The sequence below is a fragment of the Cupressus sempervirens genome, chromosome 3, assembly GCF_028749045.1.
Source record: "Cupressus sempervirens isolate cs-2001-9-10 chromosome 3, ASM2874904v1, whole genome shotgun sequence".
NCBI classification, from domain to species: Eukaryota; Viridiplantae; Streptophyta; class Pinopsida; order Cupressales; family Cupressaceae; genus Cupressus; species Cupressus sempervirens.
Genome location: NC_143120.1, coordinates 818,900,215 through 818,908,224, shown reverse-complemented (window position 1 = coordinate 818,908,224; position 8,010 = coordinate 818,900,215).

Here is an 8,010-nt window from a genome sequence, read left to right as displayed (position 1 = left end):
ATACACCTATTCATGCTTAGTTGGATGAGGTGTGATCACTTGACCTCTTAGGTGAAGTGATCCCTTCATTTGATGTGTTGGACTCATCTTTCTTCTTCCAAGTTTTGTTCATTTTCCCACTGATGTGTTCAACATCTACCTTCTCTTTTCCTTTGTTGACTTCTAACTTGGGTGCCTTTGACTTTGTTGGGCAATACCTATTGATGTGTAACCAAGTCCTAAAGTATCATTATTTGACCTTGGTGATTTCAATAGCTGCTCAAATTACTTGATAGCCTCATTGGGTTTGTTGAAGCTTTTTGCATCTTCCTTCTCTCTTTTTAGGTCATTTTGTAGTTGCTCATTTTGTATCTTCAATGTAGAGATCTCAATATCTTTCATATTTAGCTCATGATTTGCATTCATGATCTGGCTTAAGGTGTCAAGCTACATGTTTGAGATTCTTTCAAACTCAATTGTCTTCTCCTCTAGTCCATTGGCATGATTTCTCTTCTCATCTTCTATCATAACATTGTCTTCAATGGCTTTCTTCTTCTATTCAATTACTTCATAAAGCATTATGGCTTGTGACTCTTGTTCAAGCTTGAGTATTTTGATTTCTTTTACTTGAGCTCTATTCTTCTCCATCAACTCTACTATTGCTGCATCAAACTCTTTAGAATCTCCATTGGCAAACACTTTTTTGGTATCAATCTCTTTGTAGTGTATCTCATTTTCAGCTATGGCTATATCCTTCCTTCTTTTCAAGGATTTTCTCAATTCTTCTCTAGCTTGCTCTAAGTTGTGTAGAACAAGTTGCACATCAATCACCTGATTCTCTATAATCTTCCCATGTTTGAAGACTTATAAGTTGTTAGGATTTTCCTTATGAGAACCAATGCTCTGATACCAATTTTTGGAATATTCAAATGGAAAGTGTAGTTCTAAGAGGGGGGGTGAATCAGAAGTAATGCATTTTATCCATTTAAAATTTTAACTAAAAATAAACATCATGCATGTAACATATCAAATAAACATAAAGTAAACACATTCATCAACAACACATAACACCAAAATTTGGTAACCTGAAAACCCTCTAGGAATAAGAAGATAAAATTGGGGTGTTCTAATGGTCTTCCTTGTTAAAGGCCTACATTGTTAAAGGCTTTATAGTGTGTCAATAGTGAGTTGGTTAAAGGATTTAAAACACTTTACATGAAGTGTCATCCTATTAAAGGATTTAATCACCTCTTCAAAGAATATAAAAAATAGCTATTAAGCTAACATATCATTATAGGATTTCACTATCTAATACAATTGCTAGAGATTATTAGAATAGCTTTTGACCTAGCTACTTGAAAACTTCAATTGCTGATATAGATCATTATTCTACTTTATTACTCTGATCCTTGCCTGATCTAATATGTCAATCTCTCAAAGTTCTGATGCTTTGTTCTTCAATAACAAAATGCTGCAATTCTACTATGTTCCTCTAAGTCTTTCACACTTTACTGTAGATTTCGCTATATTTTTCCCTTAGACTACTCTCACCCATACATACGATTGGTTTTGTCCTCCTTTTAAGGATTTTGAAGAAATAGGATTAGGTATGGATCTACGATCCATATTGAACCTTTAATTGCCCCTTTCACTTTTCTCATTGGTTGCATGCCTTTTCCATTTTTCTTATTGGCTCCATGTTGATTGCATAGGAAATGAAAAAGATTCATTCTAATCCTTTGAGATTCTTTTATGTTGGCTCAAAAAATAGCTTACATCTAAGTTTGTGAGGGCACAAACTCATATGTGATCCTATGTTACTCAATACATATTGGATTACTGGTGCTCAACACATATTTGATCCTAGTTTTCTCGGCACCCATTACATTTTGTCTAGCTCAAAACATGCATAATTTTGGCTCACTTGACACATGAAGTGTTTTGACTTGCTCAACATCAGCTATGACTCAACACCTGTATAATGCTCAGAACCTAAAGTCTCTCGGCACCTATTGAAATTTTGGCTCGGCACATACTATAGCTCAACATATGTAGTGTACTTGGCTTGAATGTAGGAAGTGGTTAAGTGTGTTGACACTCAAATGTCAAAACCATTCTAAGACCAACATAAATTAAATGGTGAGAAGTATGTAACATATAGCATTGAACAAGTAAGATATAAAATACAAACTTCTGAGTTAGAGTTATGAGAGTCTAATTATGTTAACAAACTTATTGTATAAGCATGAGTAATACCAAATTAACTATCAAGTGAATACTCGTAGACTCTAGCATTGAAATTCTTGCATCAATTATTGTAGAACAAGATTTAGTGTGTAAAGAACATTGACAATAAGAGAAACATTCACAAACAAAAACTAAATTCACATATAAGCTAAGACAAAGAAAACAAACAAAAAGTGCAAACCTCAAAGGAGAAAACACTCCTTGCTTCCTTGATTTTGTAGATGTGTCCTTTGATGTGGATGTATGCTCAATTGCTTGCCCAATTGCTTCAATGGTGGAGGTGGGTAATGGCAAATGGGTAGCCTTGTGAGCTCTCAATTTGGCATTATAAGGTTAATTTGGCATTATAAGGTTAATATTGATGACTTTGGTTCTCAATATAGCATGGTAACTTTAGCTCAAGGATTGTGATGAAATGTATTGGGAGGGGATTCAATTTATAGGTCAAGGGGTAGAGGGATGGAGGGCTAAGATGCAAGGATGGAGAGATGGTTAAGGAGGGCTAAGATGCACTCAAAGGGGAGCACATGATTTGTGCTTGTTTAGCACCAATGGGAAGGTGACATTTGTCACAAGGAGGATGAGTGTGAGAGGATAGGATAAGGGTTTGGTTAAAGGCATGATGAGGGAGATTGAGTATGGAAGAGGGATGTAAGAGTCATGAGTGGGCTTGTAAGAGTCTTTTATGGTTTGTAAGAGCACTCATGGCTTTGTGGTTGGAATATTTTGGAGAGGGGACTTTGATTTGGTTTAGGAAAGTCTTAAACTTGTTTAGGGAATGTGACAACATTAGGGGGTGGATTAGGCTTGGGTTAAGGATGTTAGAGATGTGCAAGTGGATGGCATTAATGAGGGTGGGTGAGTTAGTGGCTAAGCTTGGTTAGTATGGGTGGATGGGGTGGATTAGGCTAAATGGAGGATTAGGGATAGGTTAGGGGTTTTTAGATTTGAGGATTTTATTTATCAAATAAATTTATTTAATAAATGGGGATTTTTTGGAATTAGATAGGAGAAAAGGATTTAACTGATAAATGATAGATTATTTGATTTATGAATTTAGGACTATAGATGATTAATTAAATTAATCAGCTAGGGGATGGCAAAGGATTAATCAAATAGGAATTTAATTAATGATTCCTTTAGAGATAATTAAATAGGATTACTAAAATAGTGTAATCAAATTTAGGTGTCTACATTTTTCCCATCTTTGACATAGTGTTGAGACAATACTATTTCAAAGAAGTTCATGTGAAGATGACACAAGGAAGATATTTTAGCAACAGGGTTGCCCCAGTCTCGGATAAGAAGAGGAGAGACTAGACTTAGATGATGCCCCCTCAAGAAGGCAGAAAGAGATAAATGAGGCTCAACGGCTTCTTAAAAAGTACAAGAAATTGAGATGACTAGAGACATGGATTGGCAAAGAGGAGGGGCTGAATTAGTTCAAACTTTCACTACGGGAGAATGATAAAGGAGAATCAGAGGCACAATAGTAAAGCAAGCTTAAGACTTTCTAGTATTAGGGGGGAGGATGGAGGAGCAGAGCACTATAAAAGGAATCCATGGTAGGGAGATGGATGATGGAATGATAAAGCTGATGCAACAGGATTTCAAAGAGTCAGATTGGTAGAAGATGGGTTTCGGAGATCCCTAGGACTACGATTGTGGATCTTGAAAGATGAGGCTTGGTGGATTGATTTGATTGGTGGATCCCTAAGACTAGGATTGTAGATCCCTAAAGCTAAGCGTGAGGAGTGATTCAAAGAGATACTGATGCATAAGCTAGGGGAGGAGTGACAGATGCTGGAGATGGATGGGGGATAATGGAGATGAAGGTAATCCATTGAAGCTTTTTTGAGCGGGGGGGATACTTCAAAGAGAAGTACCACCATGTAGTTGAGCACTAGATTTTCTATAGGACTGTTGGTTAATTGCCAAGGTTACCAAGAACATCAAGGCCTTTTCACCAACCATCCAGAGGACTAACGAACTGATTCAAAACAAACACACAAGGATTGCCCCAGTATCACACATGAATCCCAAAAGAAGCACTGTGGAAACAACACTAGGTAACCCACAAGAAAAAAGAAAACAAGAAAAAGAAATGATCAAGACCTAATGCTCAGATTGCCCCATTCACAATATACCATGATATGGAAGATCATGGCAAACTTGAGGAGGGAACAAAAGGATTGCTTGGAAAAGATATTTCAAGACCCAAAAGGGAAGATTCCAAATCAAAAGAAAGTGAAAATCCAAAAGAGAGCCATTTTCCAATGAGATGGGTAGGATGAGGTACTAATGGACCAAGATTAGACATGAGGAAAGCTATATCCTGTAACGATCTATCAGAGAGCACCTATGCTGATGGATCTAGATGAGTGATGCATCTGGCAAGATGAACTAAGAAGGATAACACTTTGGTGATAGGAGATCTAGCTAAAGGATGCATTGGAATAGCTAACCAAGATGTGCAATGTGTGCAACATGCTGATCAAAGATGAACTAACATGAACGCTAGGTAGATACAATGGTACTAAGCTAACGAGGATGTACAAGCTGATAGACCAAAATATGTTACACATGTACAAGGTTTTGTTCATGTTTTGGTTTTATCAGATGGAAATTTTTGTGAAGGGTGGGATGTTTATAATAGTTGATAGGTGGATAGGTAGATGTTTTGCGAAAATCTTAAGTGAAAATGGGATTCTTTGTGTCCATGTGATAGGATACAAGCTAGGATACAAGATTATTTACAAGCTAGAATATGGTACAAGCTTTGGACAAGATTTGGATATACAATCTATGGTACAAGATTTACAAGGTATAATACAAGCTTTGGTACAAGATTTAAAAACTAAGGTAAAAGATTTTACAAGCTGTACAGGAGGTATTTACAGGCTTCATTAGATTTTGGATATTTGGTTGGAACACCAAGGGAACAAGCAAGTGTTTTATGAGATGGTGGATGGATGGATGAGGGATAGGATAGTGATAGATAATGATTTAGTCTTAGTACACAAGGCACTTGAATTACCAGGTTTTCACCAAGGTACCTATCCAAGGTGCTTGAATTGCCAAGTTTTCACCATTGGACGCTTATTTCTCTTTACTATTTTTTTGTATTTTTCAAAAGTTGGGTATACTAAGGATCTTCAAGCATAGAACTTCTTGAGATGAATGATGTTAGCAGGATCATTGAAGAGTTCTCCTTCTAGTGTAGATAGCTGATAGGCTCCAGAGCCAAAGGAGGTAGTGACAACATAAGGACCAAGCCAGGTAGGTTCAAACTTGCCTTTATTTTCTTGATCTTCTTGGACTTTCATGTTTTCTTTGAGGACCATGTCACCTAGCTAAAAGTGTCATGGAAGCACCTTCTTGTTGAAATTATTTTTGAGACGAGTTTGATAGATTGTGAGATGATCATAAGCTTGTTGTCACTTCTCATCTAAGAGATCTAGCTGGGTGAGCCGAGCTACTTTGTATTCTTCATCTGATATTTTCCCTCGCAAAGATATGTGCAATGAGGGAAGTTCAACCTCTATGGGCAGTACCACTTCGGCACCATAGACTAAGGAGTATGGAGTTGCTCCTGTTGATGTACGGAAGGAGGTTCGATAGGCCCATAGAGTTGGATTTATTTGTAGGTGCCAATCACAGCTGGAATCATTGACAACTTTCTTTAGGATTTTGAGGAGGGTTTTGTTAGTTTCCTCTACCTGGCCATTACCTTATGGGAAATATGGGCTAGAAAAGTGGTGATGGATGCAAAGGGAAGTGCATAATTCTTCCATGTTGAGATTTTCAAACTTACCTTCATGGTCAGTGAAGATGGTGGATGGGATGCCGAAGCGGCAAACAATGTGGTACAAGATTAACTTGGAGACCTGAACTCCTATAGCTAAGACTAGGGGGACTGCTTCCACCCCCTTAGTGAAATAGTCTGTAGCTGTTATTATCTATTTATGTCCATCAGATGAGAGGGGTGTAATAGTTCCAGCTAGATCAAGGCCCCAACAAGCGAAAGGCCAAGGTGGTGCAATAGGCTATAGATCCTATGCTAGAGCATGCACAAGATTTGCATGCAGTTGACATGGGAGACACTTTCTGAAAAAGTCATAGGAGTCTTCTTCAATGGTAGGCCAATAGTAGAATACTCTAAGGATTTTTCATGCTAGGACAATACCACTCGTGTGGGCACCGTAAAGTCTGGAGTGTACTTCTTTTAATGCCATTGTGACCTCGTTTTCGTCTAAACAATGAGAGAGAGTATCGTGATAACCCTGATGATATAGGGTATTGGCTATGATAACATAGCAGGATGATTTTTGGATGAGGTTCTGGTATTGGGTACGTGTGAGGTGGGGGGAAATGATACCATCATTAAGGTAAGCATGAATTTCATCGTACCAAGGGGATTGGGGACCAACCAAGATACAAACACGGTTTGAATCCTCATTCGCATAGGCAGGTGTGAGGAGTTCCTTGACTAAAAAATCATATTGTGTAGCTACTTGGGGAATTTCTAAGAGAAAGCCTATAGTAGCCATAGCATATGCTGCTTTGTTCTGTATTCAAGGCACTTGTGTAAATTGAAGCTTTGTAAAATGTTGGGTTAGCTAATCAACTAGCTCTTTGTAGGGTAATAGCTTTTCATCTTTGGTTTGATATTCATTTAGGACTTGCTTGATGATGAGCTGAAAATCACCAAAGATTTGTAACGTAGTGATGTTCCATTCTGCAGCTATCTTTAATCCTACTATGAGAGCTTCATATTCTGCTATATTGTTGGTGCTAGGGAATTGTAGCTTCAAGGCTTTTAGAATGTAATCTCCCTGAGGTGTAACCAACAATATTCCTACCCCTGATCCATGAGATGTGTATGAGCCATCAAAATAAAGTTTCCATGGGGGCTGTTCTTTAATTAGACAGATATGCTCATCTAGAAATTTTGTGATCAAAGGATATGCATCTATTAGAGGTGCATCAACTAGGTGATTTGCTATAGCTTGCCCTTTGATTGCCTTTCTATCCACATACTGGATGTCAAATTCACTAAGGAGCATAACCCATTTGGCCAAATGGCTTGTAAGTGTTGTTCTAGAGAGCATATACTTGAGAGGGTCAATCTTGGAGACTAGTTGGATGGTATGACTTAGCATGTAGTGGCGAAGCTTTTGAGTTGAGAAAACAACTGCCAAACAAGCTTTTTCCATAGGAGTATAATTTAGTTCATAACCAACTAGGGTTCTACTGATATAGTAGATGGCTCTTTCTCTGCCATAGTCATCAAGCTATGCTAGAAGTGCCCCTAGAGTAGTAGGCATTGCTGATATGTACAAAATCAAGGGACGACCAGGAACTAGTGGAACAAAGATAGGGGGATTGGTGAGATACTACTTGAGCTGATCAAAGCTATGTTGACATAAAGGATTCCACTTGAAGTTTTCATCTTTCTTTAGTAAATGTGAAAATGGCATACACTTATTTGCAAACTGGGAGATGAAGCGCCAAATAGATTGAAGCTTTCCCTAAAGAGAGCGAAGCTGTCACAGTGTTTGGGGAGGAGGCATGTCTAAGATAGCCTTGACCTTCTTGGGGTCGATCTCTATACCTCGTTTAGAAACTATAAAGCCTAGAAGCTTACCAGATGTGACCCCAAAGACACACTTCTTGGGATTCAACATGAGATGATATTTGGCTAACCTATCAAAGACTTTCTCCAAGTTAGGAAGATGATCCATGAAGGTATGAGATTTGACCAAGATATCATCCACATAATCC